Here is a 26,174-nt window from a genome sequence, read left to right as displayed (position 1 = left end):
AAGGCTCTAGGGAGAGAGCTTGTTCAGTGAACATAAGAGAGGATTGGAGGGTATTGGATGAGACTCACCAGCAGATGTCAAGGTGAAGAAAGCTTTGACAGGGTCAGGATTCCTGCCTGACGGGGGCCTCAGTGGTCTTATTCATGCACCGGAGGACAGAGGAGCCCCACCTCCTTCCAGCCCTAGCATGAAGCCGAGTCTCCCTTCAATGACCCCAAATTAGAGCAAACCAGAATCACAAACTCATTTGTAGGAGTAAGAAACTTCAAGATGACTCAGATTTGAACTAGGCAGCTTGTGAATCTCCTGCATCCTTGCTCAGACTTCTGGGAATTGGTGGGGCAGAGAAGGAAGTGCAATCTAAGCCAGGCAGTTTCACACAGAATCCTGTTTATTTCCCTTTCCTCTTGCTCATAGCTCTGAACAGCCACATCCATGACTAAGACACTGCATTTTCTTTTTTTTTCTTTTTTTTTAAATAAATTTTTATTAATGGTAATGGGATGACATTAATAAATCAGGGTACATATATTCAAAGAAAACATGTCTAGGTTATTTTGTCATTAAATTATGTTGCGTACCCCTCGCCCAAAGTCAGATTGTCCTCCGCCACCCTCTATCTAGTTCTCTGTGCCCCTCCCCCTCCCCCTAACGCTCTCCCTCCCTCCCTCCCATGTCCTCCCTCCCCCCACCCCTGGTAACCACCACACTCTAGACACTGCATTTTCTTACTAAGTGGCAGGCAGCAGGTCACAGAAGTAAAGTAAGAAAAGGGGGAGCGCAGCCAAGAATTAGGAAAATCAGTGACTTAAGTGTAGCCCTTTGTGCTCACTTGGCAGCTGGTATACTAAAATCAAACAATGCAGACAAGATTAGCATGGCCCCTGTGTAAGAGTGATGCACACTCATGAAAGGTCTCACATTTTTTCAAGGTTGTTGGAAAAATTCTGGAGATGGAAAGTGGTGATGGCTGTCCAACAATGTGAAGGCACCTAATGCCACTGCATTGTACACTTAAAAAATAGCCAAATGGCAACATTTTACATTATGAATATTTTATCACAATTTATAAAAAAAAACAAGCCCTAAGGGTAGGAGGGTTGGATAAAGATACCAGCAAACTATGAAGTAAAATTCATGAAATTACATGAATGAAATCAGTTATAGCCAAAAGCAAAAGAAATCTAAAAACCACAATGCAAGCCCTCAGTCCTCAACATTTCACAGTGTAGTGGAATGAGTAAGCACAGAGCCGTGGAAAGAGCCAAGATGGACATCATCTGAGTTCAAAGCCTAAGTCCCCAATGTACTAGCTGTGTGACCTTGGATAAGATATATAATCTCTCGCCTGACCTGTGGTGGCGCAGTGGATAAAGCGTCGACCTGGAAATGCTGAGGTCGCCGGTTCGAAACCCTGGGCTTGCCTGGTCAAGGCACATATGGGAGTTGATGCTTCCAGCTCCTCCCCCTTTCTCTCTCTCTGTTTCTCTCTCTCCCTCTCTCTCTCTCCTCTCTAAAAATGAATAAAAAAAAATATATAATCTCTCTGGACCTATTGCTTATAAAGTCAAAATAACGGCATTGGATTCACAGATCTATTGGGAGAATTAAACAAGATATTATAGGCAAGGCATTAGCATAGTAATTGGATCCTAATGGGCATTCACTATATGTGTTTCCCTTTCTGCAAGTGAAAGGTTGCAAATGCACTATGTTTTGGGTTATAGAAACTAACTTGAAAACATAGTAAGGATAAAAAAATAAAAACTATGGAGATAGTATTTGGGTGTAGTTTCTGGCAAGAGCAGTCCAGTGCAGCAAGAACATGCTGAAGTGATGAAAAAGACTTAAAAACTGATATTAGTCAGAATACTGGCTTATCTGTAACTCAGAAACCCCCAATTCGAGGGCTAACATAATTTGAAAGCTTATTTTCCCTACGTAATAGTTCAAGGGTAAGGTGTTCAAGGCTGGCAAGGGAGCTGTCATTCTCAACATACAATTTCCATCTCTGAATCCAAAATTGTTGCTTTAGATTCTGACATCATCTAGGTAGCAGGAAGGGAGAGAAGGCTGGGCAGCATCTGAGCCCCAAATCCATTGACCAAGTTCATGCTGTAAGGATGCCAGGAGCAGTGATCTCCTCTGGAGTTCTATTACTCAAGACAGAGAGACAGGGTGCTGCTACACACAGAGCCATCTCAGCCACACAGCTCACATGATAGTTTCTCTAGTTTACAAACCACAGGCTTCTCAGAAAACAAAACTGACACAATCCCTAAATGGAAGCACAATTTCTTGCTTATAAATTTATTTGATAAATATTTATAGACTACTTGCTAGGCATTACTCAAAACATTGCAGATACAACAGACTTCAAAACAGATGAAGTTCATGATCTCATAGAGCTAAATTCAACAGGGAGGGAAAGTAAACAAAAATTGGAAAGAACATTAGATACAAATAAGTCCAAAGATGAAAATAAAGGAAGAATCACATCAGTTGGGTGGTTAGGGCCACCCTTGCTGAGAAACTGATGTATAAGCTTACCCATTTGATGAATGGGGAACAGAAAATGCCAAGGATGGGAACTGCAGGTGCAGAGATCCTGATGGGAAAAAGACCTTGGAGAAGTTGTGGTACAGAAGGGCAAAAGTGGCTGCATTTATCAGGAGAGGGAGAGATGATAGAAGATCAGAGAGGCAGCCAGGAGCAGTTAGTTCTCTGGCATTTCCCAACACTGAGCCCAGCATAAACAGAGTAGACACCCAATGAGCATCTGCTGAATGAATAAGCTAAAAGATGAGACCTGAAGCTGTTGACAGCAGCCTACTCCTAGCTTTCCTGTGCTTTCCTTAGGCAAAGACTGGGCTTGAATCTGCTCTCTCTGCGCATATCTCTCAGCTCCTGTCTCAGAAGCTGAGCCTCTTTCCTTGCTGTTGTTCCCAGGGTTCTTGGTAGTCCAATGCTCTCTTTTTTATTACATTTATTAGGATGACATTGGTTAATAAGATTATATAAGTTTTAAGTATACACTTCTGTAATATATCATCTGTCTATTGCATTGTGTGCCCACCACCCGAAGTCTAGTCTTCTTCAGTCACCATGTATTTGGCCACATTTACCCTCTTCAGTCTCTCCCTACTCCCCTTCTTTTCTGATAACCATTATTGTCTGTGTCCATGAGTTTGTTTCTTACTTTCTGTTTTATATACTATATATGAGTGAATCATATGATTCTTTGTCTTTTTCTATCTGGCTTATTTCACTTAGCCTGACACTCAAGATTCATCCATGGTGTTGCAAATGGCAGTATTTCATCTTTTCTTATGACTGAGTAGTATTCCATTGTTTATATGTTCCACGTCTTCTTTATCCAATAACCCATGAAAGGACATGTTTCCATGTCTTAGCCACTGTGAATAATGCTGCAGTGAATATAGGGGTACATATATCTTTATGAATAAGTGTTTTCAATTCTTTTTAGGTAGATACCAGGAAGAAGGGTTGCTGGGTCATATGGGAGCTCTAGTCTTAATTGTTCTTTTTTTATGCAGTGAGAAGTGGGGAGGTAGACAGACTCCTACATGCACCCAACCGGGATCCACCCGGCATGCCCACTAGGGGACGATGCTTGGCCCCTCTGGGGCATTGCTCAATTATAACCAGAACCATTCTAGTGCCCGAGGCAGAGGCCATGGAGCCATCCTCAGCGCCCAGGCCAAATTTGCTCCTTTGGAGCCTTGGCTGCGAAAGGGAAGAGAGAGGTAGAGAGGAAGGGAAAGGGAAGAGTGGAGAAGCAGATGGGCGCTTCTCCTGTGTGCCCTAGCCAGGAATTGAACCTGGGACTTCCACACGCTGGGCCTACACTCTATCACTGAGCCAGAGTTAATCTTAATTGTTAAAGAAAACTCTATCTGTTTTTCATAGTTGCTGTATCAATTTACATTCCCACCAGCAGTAAATGAGGATTCTTTTTTCTCTACATTCTCTTCAACACTTGTTATTTCTTGTCTTATTGTGTGAGGTGGTATCTTATTGTGGTTTTGATTTGCATTTCCCTTGGGCAAGTCACTCACTTTTCTTGAATTTCAAGAGTGTCTCTTGTCTGTAAAGCTAGAGTTGTACTCAATATCCTTTATGGTTATTTTTCGCTTTAACTTGCTTTTGAGCTTCACAATTTCAGAGCATTCCAGACCTTTACTAGAAAGTGGTTTCTCAGAAAAGTGAAACTCAGAATCACCATTGTGCTAGTTTGTTAGGGCAACTGTAGCAAAATACTGTGAACAAGGTGCCTTAAACAGCAGAAAATTATTGTCTCATAGTTCTGGAAGCTAGAAGCCCAAGACTGAGTTTGTCTGCAGGGTTGGTTCCTCCGGAGGACTTTGCAGGAGAGTCTGTTCCATGCTTCTCTCCTGGCATTCAGTGGTCACTGGCAATCTTGCTCTTCCTTGGCTGTAGATGCATCACACTGATCTCTTCCTTCTTATTCACATGGTGTTCTCCCTCTGTGCCTCTTTATGTATTTAAATCCCACCCTTTGTATTTCTTTCTTTTTATTTTATAAAGACACAAGTCATATTTGATTATAGCCCACCCTAATAACCTCATTTTAACTTGATTACCTCTGTAAAAGACCCTATTTTCAAGTAAGGCCACAGCATGAAGTACTAGGGGCTAGAACATCAGCATATATAAATATTTTATAAAGGACATAATTCAGCCAACCCATAATACCAATCATAATGCTTGGTTAAATATTTCTACATGGAAGAAGTGAAGACATGAACCAAAAATAGGTTGTACATTTTTTTTCAGGTAGGTGATGCCTTTGTCTTATTTTTATAAAAAACTTAAGGAGCTGAGTTTGTCGAGTATTATCAGGTTTGAGAGGTAGTATCCCTTCAGAAGGTCCTCGCTGAGGAAATACAGCATGTTTCTTGTTTTCTTTCTTCCCTGTGTGATTGTTTTCTTCCATTCCTTTGTGTCTCTAACTTCAATTGTATCAGTTCATACTCCATTGACCTCTACTCTCCCTACTTGGATCTTGGAAAATAAAGAAAAATTTGTGCATTATTCTCTGGATCACTATTGGGTGTAAATATGTAGCCATCATCTTCACTGAATCATCACTTCCACTTTCAAAGCCTCCTTTCCTCCTCCTCACTTTTCCAGGGCCTGATAGAGATCCTGGGGCTAGAAGGGACCAGAGATGTTTCCTGAACCCACAAGTGGCTTAAATCTCCTTGGCTGGCCTGAACTTTTAGGCCATCTCTGAATGCCCATCTCTTCACATCTGACTTATATGATTGGTGATTATAAGCATTAGATATATTTTCTTATATCAAGAAAAAAATCCACTCCCCCAATATGTCACTAACGAGCTCTCTAGAACATGACAGAGCAAAGCCATTCCATCTTCCATGGAAGCCCTTCGAAGCAACACCAGAGTTTCAGGTTCAGACTCCTATTAACATTTGAGAGGCAGATATTTTTGGTTCCACTGTTTATTTAACCAGTCCATTTCAGGGTTGCAATGAATTAGCTGTGATAACTAGGGCAGGTGATGTAATTTTTTTGAACATCAAGATTCACATTCTTGAATTAAGTTATTGCTAAAAGACTTGAATTTTAAGGGCCTGCCCTCTCTCCCTTTCTAGCTTAACTTCTGACTCCCAGTCTGTTAGTCCATGGAATGAAGATGGTAGTTCTTCCCTCAAAGAATTGCTGTGAAATCAGATCTAATAATGTTAGTCAAATTGGTTTGTTGTCTGTTTCTGCTGCTGCTGCTGCTGCTGTTAGTAAGGGCCTTGACCGGAGGTCCTCATTCCAGACTGGATTAAGATAGAAGTGTATAAAAAACTATTGCTGCAAGTCATTTTAAGCTTCTAGGAAGTGGTTGGGGACAGGATGTGTGAGAAAGCCAGGAGGGTTATTCAAAGAATTATTTTCTAATCTGTGACCCAAGTTCTAATTTTTAGCCAGCTTCTAAAGCTGCCTGGGAAATAGCCAAGCTGAGTTCTTACAAGATCCAATCAGGGAGAAATGTATTTACTGTTTTGGAGCAAATTAAGCAAAACACAGGATAGGCATCATTTTGACCTCCTCTCTCACCCAGAACAAGAACTAGTCTCCATAGATTTCAGAGACTTCAAGAAAAAATGTACAGAAAAAAAAGTTTTGGGTTTTTTTTTTATAAAGAAAAAAATCATTAGGGCCTGACCAGACTGTAGTGCAGTGGATAGAGCATCGGACTGGGATGCGGAGGACCCAGGTTCGAGACCCTGAGGTTGCCAGCTTGAGCGCGGGCTCATCTGGTTTGAGCAAAGCTCACCAGCTTGGACCCAAGGTCACTGGCTCAAGCAAGGGGTTACTCAGTCTGCTGAAGGCCCATGGTCAAGGCACATATGAGAAAGGAATCAATGAACAACTAAGGTGTCACAATGGAAAGCTGATGACTAATGCTTCTCATCTTTCTCCATTCCTGTCTGTCTGTCCCTATCTATCTCTCTGTTGCTATATAAAAAATAAAATCATTAGGAAAACGGTAGGAATGTGTTTCTTCCTGGCCTGCTTTTCTTTCTCATCCATTTCTCTGGCATTAAGCAGAATAATAGGACACTATTTATTAGTGTGGTGAAATGGGAGGGCAGCTGTCAATGAAACTGGAGTGAGCTCTCCCCTGTGAATGCGGCCCAGAGGCTCTCACTTCACAGCACACTGAGTCCTTTCTCTATCACCATTGAGCATCTTGTTTCATTCCTGGGACTTGTAAAGCTAGTTGGCAGCTATCCGGGCCTCTTGTTGCCCCACTGTAGTGTCTCCAAGAGCCTTTGGTGGTTGGTGATCCTTTCGGCCACTCTAAAGATGAGGGGAAAGAGATTGCTTTCAAAAACCCGAGGGCTTGGCATCTGTCATGATTACACATGAATGATTTTAGTATCCAGAGAATCACGTCAGAGCTAATTAAAGCCAACCCTAAATTATTTATCTGAGTCAGATTCTTGTTCACTCTCTTATTCAAGATAAACTGTTGCTCTAAAGGGATCATAAAACATCTTAATGAGTTTTCATGTTTGCTCTGTGGCTTTCTGATACCTTAGTCATTGTTAATTTTTGGTTTTGATCTGACCTTGCTGTAAAGGATCGACACACTTTCCCCACATCACTGCTATCACTAGTGTAGTCAGCTGAAAGCTTACGCAGATTGCTGAGACCATCTGGTGGTGCTATGACTATATGTTTAGAGATGACAGAAATAAGGACTTTGAACCTCTACCATTTAAAAAACTCCAAAGTAAGCAAAATATAAAATACACATAATATTTAAAGATAAAGGTGCCCAGATAGAGCAGTGGTTCTAAAACTTTCCTGTTTATCAGGGTTACCATCATAGGTCATTGGTGCAGCCTTTCAAAATCGGGTTTTTGAAAAAAGCTCCACTGGTGATTTTGATGAGCTCCATTCTACAGAACAGTCATTTAGATTCCATAATTAACATTCTACCAACACTGTACCATGTGATGTTAGCTGCTGTCATTAGCCCAATTACCCTCTTTATTATAGTTATTAGCCATAGGCTGAATTTATTTAAGCACATACCTTCAACAAATTTAGACTAATTCATAAAATTTTAGCTATGGTATTCTCTTGTTCACAAAGTAATTTCTCTAGCATCGCTTATTAAGCTTTTATTCCTTTTATTAGTATTTAATTCTCTTATAACTAAAAAACCCAGACTTAGTAAGGAATAATTTGAGAAAAACCTTGTAAATGGCCACATGCATGTGCTTTTATGTATACAGTTGTGTTAGGCTGGATTTTGGGTTTCAGATTAGAATGCCCATCAAACAAGCTCAAGCAAAACAGGGAATTAACTAGTTCAAGTAACTAACTGGAAAGTCCAGGGATTCAGATGCCTCAGCTTGATTCAGAGATTCCATTAATCACTGTTGTGGACCGTTAATGGCAAAAAGCCATTATGGATTCGAGCCCCCTTGGCAGGGGGCTAAGTTCTACCCCCTCCATCTCCATATTTGGCTTTGATGCTGAGTGTTTGCACCCACTCCACTTCCTTCCTTGGGTTGCAGGAAGCAATATACATGACCTTCCTCTGACTCTTTGTTTGTTTCAGATGTTTGTAAATTTCACTAATGTATCCTGTTTTTGCCTTGGGAGAGTTCCTGTCTTAGCCTTTGATGTGCAACTTTGTATCAGGGTCCTTGATTTGCATAGCTCTATATAATAAAGCGAACTGGGGCTGTGAGGCACTCAGATGCTGTCAGGCAGTTTGAGGAGTCCTCCTGGTCCCATCGGTTTTGTTCTGACAAAGTGTGTTTCCTTAATTCCGCACCGTTATTTGGAGCTGCGCTGGTCCACAGCAAGTGGCGCCCGAACAGGGACTTGAGTATGAGTACGAGGAAACTAAAACTGAAGGAAGGTGACGGAACTCCCCAAAGTGAAGTGCGCACAGTGAGTAAAGAAAGTTTTTGGGGAAAGTGTAGTTGGGAGTAAAAGACTATGGGACAGATAGGGTCAAAAGTAAGGGACCTTTATGTAGGAATGTTTCTGTATGAAGACAAATCATTGTCTGAAGAGTATCAGGGTGAGCTGAAAACAGAGGGATGTGAATACAAGGATAACTTGGAGTCTGAGGATGACAGAGGGGATGAAAAATCCGTGGCTCTGGCTGCCTTAGCCGCGGGGCCTCCGCTGCCCTCAGCTCCTTCCTACATTCAACCCTCTGCTCCTCTGTTCCCTTATCAGGCTGATTACCAGGCTCAAAATGTAGGGGAAACAATAAATGATGGCTTTACCCATTTTCCTGTTGTAGAAATACAGGATGATACAGGGAGACTAGTGCGAGAACATGAACCTGTACCTTTTAGAACTCTGAAAGAGCTTAAACTTGCTTGTGTTCAGTATGGGCCTACTGCCCTTTTTTCACTTGGTTTATTAGATACTATTAGGGCAAAGGCTCTTCCCCCAAATGACTGGAAGGTGATTGCTTGTGCTTGTCTCTCCGGGGGTGATTATTTACTGTGGAAGTTGGACTTTCATGAAGGGGCTGTTGAGGTAGGAGAAAAATATCAGCATAGTCAACCTGAGCCACCAGTTATAGCAACTATAGAATTTGAGAATGGATAGGAGATTCAGGTATTAGGAAAGTTACAGCTTTTCCTGTCCTGATCTGATTTTCTTTAATGTTTGGCTATGATCTTCTGAACTATCATTTTGTTTCTTGTTCTTTGCCTGGAGGTTGAGGCAGGGGACCTGTGTTGGATCTGACTATGGAAAATATCCCAGCAGCTGCTGAGAGCAAATTTTCTCGGGGAGATTTTGTTTAGTCACATCCTTCAGTCCCTCTGTCAGAAAATGCCCTGACTAATATCAGGCAGGCATCTTTCTAATCTGGATGTGCTCTGAAATCCTGGGTTTCTCTCTGGTTTGTCTGGTTCGTCTAATTCTTGTCTCTGTTTAGTCTTTGTTTAATGTTGTCAAAATGTGTCTGTTTTTAAGGCCTGAATTAAGTTTGTTTTTGCATGCAAAGGTTGGAAATGCTGGCTCTAATATTTAGAAAAAATAAAATGTTTTTAGAACTTGTAAGGAGCGCTCATTTAAATTTAAGTAGAATAGAATGTAGATCCTTAAGTATTACTGATTTGGTTAGTGCATTGTGAGGTGTGTTCAGAGTTAGGAGCCAAATAGCAACTTAAGTATTAGGAAACTCCTGCAAATCCTCTTTGTCATGTTCTTTTCACTTTAATTTTTTGAATACTGATGTACAGGGTCATTCAGCAGCAGAGAGACTCTGGAACCCTGCAAGGAAAGCCTTCCCTGAAGTGTGATGGAGGGACCCACTTACAGGAATCTGGCAAGGGCCAGACCCTGTTCTCTTATGGGGCCGAGGATATATGTGTGTTTTTCCTAGGTCTGCTAAAGCTCCTCGGTGGATCCCTGAATGACTGGTGAGACACCATGATTCTAGATGAGAGATTCACTTCACAAGAGCAATTGTATGAGGCTTATTTTACTATGCTCTCTTCCCTTTCTCAATTATTATTATCTAATTTTTTTAATGTTTTAGATCATTTTATTTTCCTGCTCCATTGCTTGAAAAGAGGGTGAAAGGTGGCCTGATTTGGGTATTGCTGAACAGAAATCTCATACGGCTGTCTTGAGATTTTTTGAGAGAGATCTCTGTTTAATATATATCCTTATTATGTTCCTATTAAGGTAGGCCTACTTAAGATCAAGCAGGCCATAGTTTAATCTCTAAAACCCCGGGTTTCACTCTTGATTTGTGTGATTGTATGTGAAGTCTTTGTATAATGTCTAAGTGTTTTTGTTTATAAGGCCTGAATTAAGTCCTTACATGAAAAGTAATGATGATAATAGTTTTGGAAGTGCCGGCTCTAGTATTGAAAACAAAATGGGGATAATTTCACTTCCCTATATAAATATAATTTTGTTTGAAACAAGTAAAGCACGCTCATTTTGGATCCAAAAGACTTGCTGGTTTGGCCAGGCTGCTCCAGGTCACAAGTGGAAGGCTTGAAGCAGCATAGATTTACATAATAAATGTGTAAAGATTTTTTTTGCTGTAGGAGAATAATGAAGATCACACTGGGATTTTCCAGTTTTGATATGTACTCTTTAAGGTGCCTGTTAATTAATATTAAGGGGGTGTTTTGATAAGTGTGGGAATGTTGCTTGAAGGTGCATTTACTCTATTTTTGTTAAAAGTTAATAAAGTCAAGAATTTCTTGCAATATTTGAAGTCAAAATATTGTAAAGTGTGCTTAACATTTGCTTGAAGATTCAATTGTAAATAATAAGAAGGGGGGGGAGTCATGTCCTGGAGCTCCTGCAGGCCTACCCTGTTACACTTTTTACTTCAAACAGTTTCTTCTGAATGCTGATGTACAAGAGATGCCAAATTTTTTGTCCTGCAAACTACTACCCCTTTTTTATTTTTATTTGATTCCAGCTAATTACACTGTTTTGTTCTTTTCTGAATAGCTCCAGATATATAGGCAGATAGGGACTCTCAAACCCCTCAGCGAGATCTTCTGAGCATGGCTTTTAAGGTACCAAGAGGCAAAAAAAAAAAGCCCAAAGGAGAGCTCTTGGCATACGCCCTCAGAGGCTCCAATGCTCCAACTGGAACTTCATCAGGGCCCTGCTTCAATAGTGGAAAGGATGGTCATTTAAGCCAAAGCCTGCCAGGCTTACATGCCTTTGCTGTGAGGAAGAAGGGACACACTGGAAGGTAGGCTTCCCCCTCGCTCCTCTAAGGGAGGGTTCAGTCTCTTCCAGCCCTGCTCCAGCCACCTGTGATCTAACCTTGCCCAGAATACTGGGATTTGCCACTGAAGGCTAAAAGGTGCCCAGGGCCATTGGCCCCATCTATGACACTGTGGACAAGCCTGGGGTATTTCTTCCAAGTAGCCGGTAGACTGGTCTCATTTATACAAGGGCCATTTAACTATGTCTTGCCTGAATAGTCAGGTTTTTTTATTCTTCCCTCGAAGATCTCTGTTGTGGGTATTGATAATCCTGTTTTCTGTTGCTTTGATTAATATATAGTCTTTCCTTTATTCCTCCTGCCTCAATGCCCCACTCATAGTTTAGGCTAGGACCTACTCCTAATTCCTTTTTTGCCAACTTACAGATTTACCTCTGCTACCCAGCTTAGTGTATCCTAAGGTTCTCCTCACCACCCCATGGCTGTAAAGCTCCAGTATAGGACCCCTGGGTTCATCTTTCCAGTTTAAAGAAAACGGAAGCTCCATCTTCAGTTGTGCTGCAGATGGCTTTTCCAGTCTACCTGGGTCATTGCCAGCTGGGAGCAGCGATTATTGGGACTTTGATGCTAACTGCAGAGTGTGGAAGTGTGACGGCAATTCCAGTACCATGAGGACTTCTCCTGAATGTGGACTTTTCCTGGACTCCTGCTCCTGTGACAGTTTTTGATGGACTGAACTGGGGTTGGGTTGCATTTGCAGAGATTTGGAATGGTGTTGGTGCCAACTTGTACTTGGTGAACACTTTAAGGATATTACTCTTTTATAGATTCTTGTTGTATTATTAACTTAAAGAGTTTGCTTAAAGGCTTTAATCACTGTGATGTATTAGTATACTTATTTTGGGTATCTGTTAGCATTGGCTATACTAATTTTGTGTTTGTTCTGTATTTTTTCCGTCTGCCTCCAAATTAGAAAATCAGATGAGTACAAATCTCAGCACACAAATTAAAAAGAAAAGGGGGATATGTTGTAGACCGTTAATGGCAAAAAGCCATTATGGGTTCGAGGCTTGGCAGGGGGCTAAGTTCTACCCCCTCCATCTCCATATTTGGCTTTGATGCTGAGTGTTTGCACCCACTCCACTTCCTTCCTTGGGTTGCAGGAAGCAATATACATGACCTTCCTCTGACTCTTTGTTTGTTTCAGATGTTTGTAAATTTCACTAATGTATCCTGTTTTTGCCTTGGGAGAGTTCCTGTCTTAGCCTTTGATGTGCAACTTTGTATCAGGGTCCTTGATTTGCATAGCTCTATATAATAAAGCGAACTGGGGCTGTGAGGCACTCAGATGCTGTCAGGCAGTTTGAGGAGTCCTCCCAGTCCCATAGGTTTTGTTCTGACAAAGTGTGTTTCCTTAATTCCGCACCGTTATTTGGAGCTGCGCTGGTCCACGGCAAATCACCCCAACTTTTTCTCTTATTGGAAATAAGCTTTCTATATGTGACTAGGAGTGTGGCCATTAGTTGCCTGAGATTCACAAATCCATGGCTAAGCACCCTAATAGAAAGACTTCTTTCCTCATCTCTGCATATCGACTCTAGGAAAGACTTCATTTATTGTTTCCTACCTGAGTTTTATTTCACTACTATGATGGTGCACAATGACTAACAGCACCACCTAGACCCCATGGAATGGGGAGGAGCCCCCCCAGAGAAAATGCAGAGTTACTCTAGGACACGGTTGGCAAACTTTGAAGGGTCTGATAGAAAATATACTAGGCTTTATGTGCTACACATTGTCACTGCTATATATTCTTTTCTTCTCTTACTGAGTTTTCTGCCCACACTGAGGAAACAGTGGAATCAAAATTGAGTGGAAAAGGACAAAAGGGACAAAGGAAAGAGGGAACGAAGAAAAACAGGTGAGGGTAAATTGGAACAAGTTTCAAAAAGTATTTAAGGACATATTTCTTATCAGAAAATAACAAAACAGAAGGAGTTCTAGAGTTGTGAAACTAGAAAAATGATTATTGGCTATCTATCTGTTGCAAAAGTAAAAGAAAATTTTATTTCATTTAAATATGAGATACAGGAAAAGACCATGGTCAAAGTTTATACAAAATTTTGATAAGATGCAATAAAGAGGATAATAACATTTTTTCAGACAGCAAAAACACATTCTCACAAAAGAGATGAAAATCGTAAAGCCTATTATTTAAAATAAGCTAAAATAAGATAAAATGATAAAATCAATAAAGTAACAATATAAATCAAAGGAGAAAAACTAAACAATGAAGTATTTGGAAAATAGAAGTATTTGAAAATAGAGGTTACAGAACTACCTCAGACAAGAATTAGAAAATTCAAAAATCATTTCAGAAATGAAGATTAAAATATATTGAATATAAGAATAAATAAATAAATGCAATTTATTTTTTAGAAAATTAAAAGGAGAAAAAATTTGAAAATCAAAATAATATGAAGAAGTAAGATTAGAGATAAAATAGATTTAAAAGATATTTTTAAAAGATTAAACATATAAAATCATAGTTTCTGAAAAAGAAAACCAATCAATTAAAAAGAACAAACACTAAAAACTATAATTCAAGAAAACCTACCATAAAAATAAATCTCAAAACTACAACTTACAAAGATACAGTGTATCTGGGAGAAAATGACTCAAAACAAACTTCACTGAGACATATTCTTTTTTTGTGTGTGACAGAGACAGAGAGAGGGATAGATAGGGACAGACAGGAAGGGAGAGAAATGAGATGAGAAGCATCAATTCTTTGTTGCGGCACCTTAGGCTCCTTAGTTGTTCAGTGACTGCTTTCTCATATGTGTCTTGACTGGGGCAGGGAGCTACAGCAGAGCGAGGGACCCCTTGCTCAAGCCAGGGAACTTTGGACTTAAGCCAACAACCATGGGGTCATATCTATGATTCCACACTCAAGCTGGTGAGCCCGCACTCAAGCAGCAACATCGGGGTTTTGAATCTGGGTCCTCTGGGTCCCAGTTTGACGCTCTATCTACTGTGCCACTGTTTGTCAGGCCTGAGACATATTCTTGTAAAATCATTGGAATTTCAGAAATAAAATTTTTTTATATTCTTATAAAGGGAGCAAAACACTTCTTAGAGAAAGCAAATTAAATCACCATCACATATTTTTTACAGCAATGGTTTATGCCAGGAGAGAAAATAAAATATGAATTAAAGATTTTATATCTAATCAAACTGACATTCAGTTATAAAGCTTTTAGGTAAATTATTTTGAAGATGCAAGAATTTAGGAAATATTATTTCAAAAACCTTTCCTAAGGTACCTACTAAAGAACTATTTTTAAACAGTAAAGTGACTGAAGAAATTGATGTAAAGTCTAGTAGTAGCATTAAACATCTGAGGAACTAGGTCTAAATGAAGATTATAAAGGTATATGTATGAGTATGGTGTGTGATGGCTATGTGTTCTGACAGTGTAATAGAGTGCAACTATCAAAAACTGGGAAAATATAGTATGGGTATATAAAAAATAGATTAAGTTTACTGTTTGCCTTATAGATATTATCTGTAAATAAAAGAATATTCTTTCAAATTAGATTCTAAAGGATGAGAGACGAGCTTAGTAGCTAAATTTAATATTGCTCCTGGTAGAAACTAATAGATAATAATAAAAAAATATGAGCCCTAGCGGGTTAAGTAAAAATATTAGTATAAAAGTAATGATTAAGACATACTCACAAACATATTTTCTTATATTAGTTATAAAACATAACAATACAGGAATAAACTAAAGTTTATTAAAAATGGCTATGCTTGGAGCACCTCTTCTCAGCCTCCTGGATGGCCAGGGTGCGGTGGCAAGAGGAGGGGTGGAGTAGTGCGTCTTCTCGCGGCTGTTGGGCTCGTTATAGCGGCCATGGTATAAAAGTCCGAATCTAGGAGTGCTAGACTGGCACTCCTAGCTCTCTTTCTTCCAAGTTTGCTACTCGCTAGTCCGAGATGAACAAAGTCTGTGCTGTCTTTGGAGGCTCCCGGGGCATTGGCAGGGCGGTGGCCCAGTTAATGGCCCAGAAAGGCTACCGATTGGCCATCATCGCCAGAAACCTGCAAGTGGCCAAAGCTGGCGCCGGTGACCTCGGCGGTGGTCATTTGGCATTTAGCTGTGATGTTGCCAAAGAACATGATGTTCAAAAGACATTTGAAGAGATGGAGAAAAATTTAGGTCCCATTAACTTTTTGGTAAATGCAGCTGGAATTAACAGAGACAGCCTTTTAGTAAGAACAAAAACTGAAGATATGATAACTCAGTTTCATACTAACCTTTTGGGTTCCATGCTGACCTGTAAAGCTGCCATGAAAACGATGATTCAACAACAGAGAGGGTCTATTGTTAATGTAGGAAGTGTCCTTGGTTTAAAAGACAATGCCGGCCAGTGTGTGTACAGCGCCAACAAAGGCGGACTGGTCGGATTCTCACGCGCTCTTGCTAAAGAAGTAGCAAGAAAGAAAATCAGAGTGAACGTGGTTGCACCAGGATTTGTTCATACAGATATGACGAAAGACTTGAAAGAAGAGCACCTAAAGAAAAATATCCCTCTTGGGAGATTTGGAGAACCTACTGATGTGGCCCACGCGGTCGTGTTTCTTTTAGAATCGCCATATATCACAGGGCATGTTCTGGTTGTGGATGGGGGATTACAACTCATAATATAATTGACAGATTACTTGGTTATAATGGTGATTAGACTCAAGGGCACAGTTTATTGATTAGACAGTCATATCTACATGGTGAATTTGCTAATCAAACCTATTCATGCTGCAAATGTTGATTTCCATTTTTATATGAATATCTGAAAAGAACAATGTCTGACTGATTGTGTTTTCTAAGTGATTTGTACCAGATAAACCAGTATTTTCAACTGCCAGTCTGTGGACCAGTCTGCCAGAAGTTTCGTGTCAGTCTCCAAAAGAGTTCACCATCCTAATGTGTGAAGATTAGAGACCCAGTGAACTTAGTCCAGTTTGCTTATGCTCTGGGGGATTTCTGCCATGGTGGTCCCCGAAATAATTCTGTTTTCATTGGTCCCCAAGTGGAAAAAAGTTGAAAACCACTGTTATAGACTATAGTGATTTTAGTATATAAACATTTTTCAAGTGATATAAGCATGTATTACTTTAAATTATATATTATGTCTCAAAAGTGGAAAATTATAAAATTTAATTTTCATGAGTTATTTTATATATCAGGCTGAATTATCTAGACATTAACCTTGTGGGCCATTGCCAAAATAAGATATTTATAGGGTATTGGTTAGTTGTCAGTACTTTAACAGTCCTGCTCAAGTTAAATACAGTATTGTGTTCTTTTTCATGTGCCTTGAATGATCAGTTACTATACCGGTTGACAAGAACGTATTGGCTTGGTGCAGACATGAGTTTGGAGTCTGTTTTTTTGTCCTGTGCCATTGCTCCTGGTTGAACAGCTGGGCATAATAGTCTAGAAACATAAGTGTGGTACAGTTGATTCATTCTATAGAAATTCTCAGTGACAATGAGCAGCAACTCTTATGTTAAGTTTTAATATCTGCTAAATTGATCTCATCATTTTAGAAAGTAGAAGTATTTTTTTAATCTACAAAACACTCAGGAGAGCAAGCTACTTAAAAATGCTATAAAAATAACGACATTTTAAAAAGAGTATTTTGAATGATTCTTACCCTAAAATTTTACATAGCACATACTTAATTACTTAAGAACAATTCTAAATGATAAATATGCAGTAACAACAAATTAGGTGTCATTACAAGCAACAAAAGCATTAGACTTAGAAGAAAATACCTGAAATAGAGACAAAGATGCAAACTGAGAGTAAAATAACAGGGAACATTTATTTTGAATTGAACTATTTCGTGGAGAAAAAGATAAAAAGATTTTTTATAGTTTTATTGGAGCTGAACATTATTTTATATAATCAGATTGAATTGACATTAAAAGTCAGTGCAAAAAGCCTGAATAAGATATACTAAATAAATGCAGAGTAATAATATGAAATAAAATTAAAATGTAATAAAGGAAAATCTATAAAATTAAGATTGCAGGTTTCTTAAAAATGAATTTATTATTATCTTAGAATTTATCTTTGAAATAGTCTTCTTTACTTACAAGAGTTTATTTAGGATGTGAGAAAGCCAGTTAAATGGGAATTAAATTAGTATTATTAACCAAATTGTCTACTAAATGCAGGCATGGTAATTTACAGAATTTGTTAGGCATTAACAGTTCCAGGCACATCTAGGAAATGCAACATTAAAGATGGTTTAAAAAATAAATAAATAAAATAAAATAAAATCAAAATGGCTATGCTTGGAGAATGAGCAAATAGGGTAGAGGCGATAAGCATAATAGCTATTGTTCTTTAAATATACTTTGTTTTATAGATTTGACTTTGGAACCATGTAAATATTTTACACATTTTAAAGTAAAATGAAAGTAAACAACCCCCCTTGCCTATCTACATAGAAGCAAACCCACACAGCTAGAAACTTTTCAAATTGACTCTAAAATACAGTAATTTGGCTACAGTGGGGTAAACTTTAAGGACAGAAAGAACTACAAAAACATTAAACTATTTCTAGTATTCCTGTTGTGGGCAGTAGTATTGGTACAGGTATTCTTAATCTGAACCTGTTATGTGTGAAAGATGGGATAGAGCCAAATAAAAAAAAAACAGGAATTGTAACAAAGGAAAAAATGGATTGTGTAAAGTCAATTGGGTGAATTAAATTTTTTTATTTTAAGTATTTGTATAAACTTATGATTTTTTAAATATATAAAAAAAACTGTCTAGAATTTTGACCTCTGGAATGATGTGGTCGGGTTCTCCAAAATTCTGCTCCTTCATTAGAGCGAAAGGAACAGTGAAAAAAACCTGTCAAAATGAACTTTTTCAGAACTCTAGAAATTAAAGGCTTGCAACAATCTGAGGAATGTTTATTCAAGAAAAACGACAATTTTGGTCAGAATGGAGATGTTTGTGAGATTTAACTTGCCCAAACCCCATCCTCCTAGCCCTTGCTCCATGGTTGCTTACAGCCATCTCACAACCAGGACAGCTGTGAAAGCCAGATGAATATGTTCAGAGCTCCACAAAAACCCACTCCCAGAGAATTGTCTCTATTTGATCTGTCTGAAAACTCACTGAAAAGCTCCATTCTCAGAGCATGTCTTTATTTGACCTGATGAGAGCTCATTCTGTGTGAAAAACCTTCTACTCAGAGGATTTATTGAAAACAATTAACAACAGTTATTTAATAATGCAGCTGCTCAAGGTAGCATTACTAGTTGGGGCTAATAAGAGGCTAACGAAAAACATAAAAAACAAACAAAAAAGTGAAAAATGAGATTTCCACAGTGGATATGAAAGGCTCTATATATTCTATAGAACTAGAAAGTTGCATAGTTGTGCAGGCTTGTGTGTATATACACAGGAAAAATGAGAGAAAGTTCTACTTCCTCACTTCTGGCTGATCTTGAGGCTTGACATAGGCAGAAATAAAGACAGAAGTAGAGTTGTAAAATGCCTGAAGCATTTAAGATGTGTCACAACACATACACATAACTCTCAGAAAAGGGTCGGAGACTTATTGGCTCAGGAATGGAGAAATTGCTATCTAATCATTAGCTGACTGCTAAGTAAAATTACCAGAGACTTCAGTGGCCACACATGACAAATAATACTGAGTTTACAGGATTAGTCTAGAAAAGTCACTAAACAAGCACACAAGCGTCATCAACAACAAAGAGCATCAACAACAAAGAGCAACAACATAAAACCCTGAGGGGGTATAAATTTTCATTTATTATTAAAAAAAATTTAGCAAAAATTACAACATATGCAAAGAAGCTAGAAAGTTTCTTATTCTGCCTATTGAAAAGGCCTAGAAACAATAATAAATCTAGTATCAATAAGCACTCTTAGCCTGACCAGGTGGTGGTGCAGTGGATAGAGCGTCGGACTGGGATGCTGAGGATCCAGGTTCGAGACCCCGAGGTCGCCAGCATAAGCACAGGCTCATCTGGTTTGAGCAAAAGCTCACCAGCTTGGACCCAAAGTTGCTGGCTCGAGCAAGGGGTTACTCGGTCTGCTGAAGGCCCATGGTCAAGGCACATATAAGAAAGCAATCAATGAACAGCGAAGGTGTTGCAATGTGCAACAAAAATCTAATGATTGATGCTTCTCATCTCTCCATTCCTGTCTGTCTGTCCCTGTCTATTCCTCTCTCTGACTCTCTCTCTGTCTCTGAAAAAAAAAAAGCACTCTTAGTGTCAAAATTTTGGTCTCTAAATATGATTTCTTACCTAAAGAAATAAACAAAAACAAAGGATATTTGAAGAAATAGTTGATCCCAGGTTTGGGGAAGAAAATACAAGATAAGCCTGAAACATCTTGTGATACCAGAAGGAAACTTATCAAAACCAAGCAGTGTCATGTCAAAAAGTTTCAGAAATCACTTGTGTAGACTCCAGCTGACCCAAGACAGGACCATTTGAGTGTTCTATAAGAATAATGATTACAGTAGATCAAAAGTCACTTAAATCTATCTTAAGTGACTTAAGTGTGGACAAGTCCTGCCGGGGGTGAGGACAACAGAGACGCAAAGACCCGACTCTGGGACCAGGTTCAGTGACACAGATCCACTTTCTTCAGGAAGTAGGCTAGCTTATGTATACAGGTTCAGCCTATAGGGTGTTACAGCATGTTCCTCAAAGCCAATGGCTGAAAAGATCAGGGAGCTGGATGGTTGGCACTGAGTCACTTCCTTATAGCGGGTGAGCTCCCTTCCTGGGTATGCCCAGGAAGGTTCTGGGAGCTGGAGTAGTCTCACAGCATTGCATCAGCCACAGCTGCTAGGAATGCACTCTGCACTCCACCCACATCTTCCCTTTCTTTTTAAATTAAGGCCAATTGGACTTGATGAATGACAGCTTGCTGTTGTTGTAGCTTCTGAATGCTACACATTACGCAACAGAAACCTAGTAGAACTAAAACAACTATAATATCTATTATACTATCTGCTAATTGATTAGCTGGATTAAACAATGAAGCAAGCTTCTGTAATGTTTGACTAGTTAGGAAATAGAACAGGGGTTTAAAGAGGGGATTCCTCTTAGGGGGTTGGGATGTCATTTCCATCCCATTGTGTTACAGAGACCTTCTAGGTGCCATTAAACACAGTTCCATTTTGATTGTAAAAAAATGGATGTAGGTCCATGCACGCCCCCTTCCCACAAAGGTCCCAGCATCCAAACATGAAACAGATGGCTTGCTGCGGGCTGCATACTGCATATGGTTGCATTCTGTCTCTCAGCCTCCAGTGCCAAACTCCAAGGTTGATGGTCTGCACATCCAGGCCAGAGGCAATGCGGCAGTCTCTCCAGGGAATTCCTTCTCTTAGGAGTGTTCTTAGATATTTGTCATATAGGAATGGGCAAAGAGGTGACCCTGGGAAGGCAAGGTTAGCAGGGCAGGCCCAGCTGTTGGTAGCTAGGGGGAGGAGGGCTTGTAGGCCAAGTACTGAGGCCTTGGTTGGTAGTACCATTTTCAGCAAAGTCCCCTGTAGTATGATTTTGAAGGAGGACCTACCCCTCCAAGGGGACAGTGTTATTATTCAGAGTAAACTTAAGTATGGGTCAATGAGGTTACCTCATATAGTGCCGTTCCACTGTTGGGATTCCTGGCCACTATTGTCACAAGGGAGACTAAGGGAGCAGTTACTGGAACATACTGCTGAAACTGTAGGCTATTAACTTCAACAGGCATAATTATGCCAGGGTGGGGAACGGTCACCCAGACGTGAGGATCTCCTCATGCCTGGGAGTTCGCTGTGATAATGGCACACATGAGGAGGAACAGAGTAAGGACCTCCTTCAGGCAGCTGTTCAAGGCTGAGGCTGGCCATCTCCTGAACTGGAGGGTTCGCAGGTGTTGGAGGCGTCGTCGGTGGGGTCATCTTGGGACACTGGGAGTGGCCATACATTTCTTCCTGGGATCCAAATTGGATGCGAGCTATTTTATGGAAAAACACAAGCATAACCTCTCCCTTGTGTTAGAAGGGCATGCAGTCCCTGCCACTGAGCTGTGGCTGGGTCCTTCCAGCATACTAATGGCAACGGGTTGGTTGGTTATGATGGCCTCCCCAATGTTTATAAGCGGGTGCTACTCCTTCAGAATATAAAGTTAAATAATTGAGAGTGAATACAGCACTGAGGAGCACTTCTTTGGGTGAAGCCTGGGGCATATCCCCCCTTTCTTTTTGAATTTGAAGCTTAATGTCTATGTGTCACCATTCTACAATGGTTTGTCCTTGGGGATTATAAGGAATGCCAAGGTGGTGTGTGATTTGCCATTGGGAACAAAAGGCTTTAAACTGGCTGCTGGTATAACAGGGCCCATTGTCAGTTTTAATTTCCCAAGGTACACCAAGGCAAAGCATGGCCTGTTGAAGGGCACAAATTGCATGCATGTGTAGTTTTTCTCCTTCTAGGGCCATGGCCGAGATGGTTCTGGAGGTGTCTACTGCTACGTATACGTAGCAGAGTTTGCCAAATTGGGGGACATGAGTAACGTCTATTTGTCACACAGCATTAGGCTGTAAGCCTCGAGGATTGACACTCTGTGGTTGTAGGGGTCCTAAGGGTAGTAAGGGCCTGCACTGTTTACATACGTGAACAAGGTGTTTGCAGGTTGCGTGAGTGAGATGGGGAGAGATTTGAGAGAATGGGCAGACATATGAAACCGGGCATGAAGTTGTCTGGCTTGCTCAATAGGGGAGACTGTTTAAACTAGATGATCAACTTGTGTGTTGCCTGCCACTAGGGGGCCAGGCAAGCCAGAATGGAAGCAAAGATGCTGAATATACCAAGGGTGCTGATGCTCCTCTAACTGTTCTTTAAGCTGGCTGAGAGCCCTATCTAGTAATGTCTGCTTGGGCTGGAAGGTGGAATGGGCAAGGCCTTTGACTGTACTGCAAAGGCACTATCTGAAAAAAATGTTAAGGGGGCCATGTTGCCAAAGGTGTAGCACATAGTAAATGGCTAGTAGTCCACCTACTTGTACGGATCCCTCATAAATAAATTTGTGGAATTTAGTGCCTTCTGTTTGTGCTTTGAACACTATTCCACAATAGGACCGGCTGGCATCTGTAAACGCAAGCATGCTGTGCGGAAGAGGGGTAGATGCTGGATATGAATGAGGGGTGGTTTGTAGGGGGATTCTTTGTAGGGTCTGTAAGAGTTGATCATTGAGGAGGTGATTGTCTACTTGTCCAGTATAGTTAGCTAAGAGTGTCTGCATTTCTAAGTCATTGGCTAAGAGAAATTGTATATGGTTGAGAGGAATTGGCAGAATAAGTACCTCAGGCTCTTGGCCATACAAGGTGACACAAACTCGCCACAGCTTCTGGTCAAGAATGCAGATTGCAGTCTTGCTGGGGGTGATTTTAGATAGCTGACTATACCCCTTAATGTACCCAATAAAGGAATTTGTTTTGAAACAGGACATCAGTAGGAGTGCCTTTTGTGGCTAAGATAATAGCTGAGATTGGCTGATCAGGTTCTAATCTAGCTGTCAACACAGAGCCAATATCAGTGTTGATATTCACTATAACCTGTTTTGCTGCTGTAGTTAGACAGCGGAACTAGTAGGCTCTATGTCGCCCTCAAGGAGGGAGAATAGGGGGTCTAATTCGGCAGTGGAAATAGATAGGTATCTACATACCCAGTTTATTTGGCCACATAGCTCTTGTAATTCATGTAAAGAGCATTGCTGAGGGACTGTGAGCATAGGAGAAATAGGTGTTATTTCTTCCCCTATGCGGTACCCTAAGAAAGTAAAAGGCAGCAAGGTCTGTGCTTTCTCTGGTGCTACAGAAAGCCCAATGGCATTCAGATTAGTTAAGAGCTGCTGGTAACATTCTTCTAAGATTGTAGGATCGACATGAGCTATTAATATGTCGTCCATATAATGGTAGATGAGGCACCATTCCTGTAATGGTTGCGTTGCCGTGCTTACATAGTACTGGCAAATGGTGGGGCTATTCTTCATGCCTTGTGGTAGGACTGTCCATTGATACCTTTGAGCTGGAAGGGCATGATTAAAAGCAAAATAAGGCTTGTCCTCTGGATGGAGGGGGATTGAGAAAAAACAATCTTTGATGTCTAGAATTTTAATATGGGCAGCCCGTGGCACCACAGAGGGATGTGGCAAGCCTGGTTGTAAAATGCCCATCTTTGCCATGAGCTTGTTAATAGCCCTTAAATCATGAAGGAATCTCCATTTTCTGGATGCCTTTTTCTGAATTACAAAAACAGGCAAATTATGAGGACTAGTGGAAAGCTCAATATGTTTGGCTTCTAATTGTTGCTGAACTAGTTTGTGTAATTCTTTTAATTTAGAGGCTGTTAATGGCCATTGCTCAACCCAAATTGGTTGGTCGGTATCCCATGTAAGTTTGATGGGTTCCAGAGTTTTTAATTAAGCAGTGGCCTTTAGAATTGGGGGGGGGGGCTGGCTGGTAATAGAGACACGGAGTAAAGACAGCACATCCCAACCCCAAACTCTATGTGGCAATTCAGTCATAAATAAAGAACTGAAAACTCCAGTTTCCCCATCAGGATCTGTCCAGTGGAGTGGCTGGATGGCTTGTTGGGCCGGTCATACTCCACTAACTCCTTGTACTAAAGGAGTGGCCCAGCCTTCCTTTTAATCTTCCTCTCTGATTACAGAAACATCAGCACCAGAATCTATGAGCCCGAGAATGGGATGACCCTCTACTCACAGGGTTAGAAAGGCCTTATTCTGGGTTAAGGGTAAGGTCCAATAGACTCCTGTGTGGAGATGCTCTCTTATGGGCGGGGCTGAGAGCTGACCCGCTTCCTGTTTAAAGGCTCTAGAGGCTTTTCACCTGCGGTGGTGGTTGAGCGACAATCTTGCTTCCAGTGAAATCCCTTTCTACAACAGGGGCACACAGAAGGTGGTTTTTTTTTTTTTATTATTCATTTTAGAGAAGAGAGACAGAGAGAGAGAGAAGGGGAGGAGAAGCAGGAAGCATCAACTCCCATATGTGCCTTGACTGGACAAGCCCAGGGTTTTGAACCTGTGACCTCAGCATTCCAGGTCGATGCTTCTAATTGTTGAGAAAATGTGATCCACTGTGCCACCACAGGTCAGGCCCAGAAGGTGGCTTTTTATCATGCTTTCCTTTCTGGTTAGGGCACTGCCATGTAAAATGTCCTGTGCCCTTGCATTCAAAGCAGGCTCCTTCTGTCAGTTTGCTTCCCTGATGGGAGACACTTAACTGGGCTGCAAGAGCTGTAGCGAGGGCTGCCGCTGAGTTGCTGCCTGCATCTCGGCAGGTGAGGACCCAATCATCTAGGCCTAGGGGCACAGCTCTAATTGGCCCTATTGCCTGTCTACACTCTCCATTGGCACCTTCCCACACCAATTTTTTTTAGTTAGAGCATCGACCGCATCAGTATGCATAACTTTATGTTTTACAGCTTCTTGGACTCTTCCTAGAAAATATAAAAAAGGTTCATTGGGACCTGAAGCAATTTGGAAAGCTTTAAGGAACTTCCATGAGCATTAGTTTGAGTAAAGGCTCTAGTGGCACATAGGCGCACTTGATCAAAATACTGAGGGGGTCCTGTAGCCTGTACAGCGGGGGAGGCAAATTGCCCTTCTCCTTTGAGGGCTTCTGGGGGGAGTTTAATACCAGCCCTTTGACTTCTTTCACCTATTATTTCACATTGCTCCTTGTATAAAGCTTTCCATTGAATTAAGTCTCCCATGGTAAGGACTGCTCGGGCTAATGTTTTCCAATCATGGGGACAATTTAAATCAATACTGATATTTTCAAGTAATTGCTAAACATAGGGGGAATGAAGGCCATCTTCCTGGATAGCTTTTCTGAGAGTAATGACTGTTTTTTGGTCATGTGGATACCAAGCTTGTGGTTGTGAGGCGGTAGGGTTAATATTGACCGGAAAAAGGTGAGGGGGCTCTAGTCCTGATGCTGCATGGGAAATATCTCTTTGCTGACACACAGGGGTGTATAGGCTGGCCCAGGGGTCTTCAGCAGGAACACATGTTGGAGTTAAAGCTGGGGTAGAAAATGGCATCTGAGAGGCTGGGGTGGGGCATTGAGCCCTGGCAGGGAATGCGGAAGTAGCAACTTCTGCTCCTTTGGGTGGCAGGTGGCGGAGCTGATGGCGTGGTTTCTAATGTATCTAGTTTCATTTCTGCATGCTCAGCTGCAAGTCCATCAAACTCGGTGGCCCAACCCTTTTACCCTTTTCTTCCTCTACAGCAGGGGTCTCAAACTCAACTCAGCATGTGGGCCACAGAGCAAGATCACAGCCATTCGGCGGGCCGCACTAGGTCTACAAAAGGCAACTGTTACGCAACACTTTTCTCACTGCAGTTGAAAACAAAAAAAAAATCAGTACAACAAGCAGAATCGTACATGCAGTTTACTCAGTGTCACAAAACGACCAGAAACTGTAGTTCGCATCACAACTGCTTTTAACTAAGCTAATATCTAGCTAGGATGCTAGAGAAATGAAAAATACAAGTAGGCCCCTAGGCTTACTTAATTTTATCCAAAATATTTTGAACTTCGTGGATTAGTCTGCAGGCTGCGAGTTTGAGACCCCTGCTCTACAGGGGGAGGCAAATATGGAGGTAGGGGTTCCTCTGAAAGAGGAGTAGCCCGTAGGACCTTAGGGACTGGTGAAGGGTACCCAGCAGGAACACCACTCAAGCAGGCGTGCATTGCCAATAAGGCAGGAGTGAGGCCAAGAGGGAAGGCTTGCCCCCCCCATGCACCTCGGCCAAATGAACGCATCGGAGAGCTCGGGCCTAAGT

The 26,174-nt window shown here is 40.9% G+C and overlaps 1 protein-coding gene, 1 non-coding gene and 1 pseudogene across 5 annotated transcripts in view; all 3 read left to right on the top strand.

The window, feature by feature from the left end:
- Positions 1-26,174, top strand: part of LOC136333291 (RCC1 domain-containing protein 1-like) — a 241,734-nt gene that overhangs the window by 188,750 nt on the left and 26,810 nt on the right. The gene's annotated exons all lie outside the window — the stretch shown is intronic.
- LOC136337029 (U6 spliceosomal RNA) lies at positions 825-929 on the top strand. Its single transcript, XR_010731749.1, has one exon. It is a non-coding gene; the product is annotated as a U6 spliceosomal RNA (small nuclear RNA).
- On the top strand, positions 15,212-16,051 carry LOC136335765 (3-oxoacyl-[acyl-carrier-protein] reductase pseudogene; annotated as a pseudogene).

Source organism: Saccopteryx bilineata, chromosome 4 (genome assembly GCF_036850765.1).
Source record: "Saccopteryx bilineata isolate mSacBil1 chromosome 4, mSacBil1_pri_phased_curated, whole genome shotgun sequence".
Taxonomy (NCBI): Eukaryota; Metazoa; Chordata; class Mammalia; order Chiroptera; family Emballonuridae; genus Saccopteryx; species Saccopteryx bilineata.
This window is presented reverse-complemented; position numbering and strand designations above follow the sequence as displayed.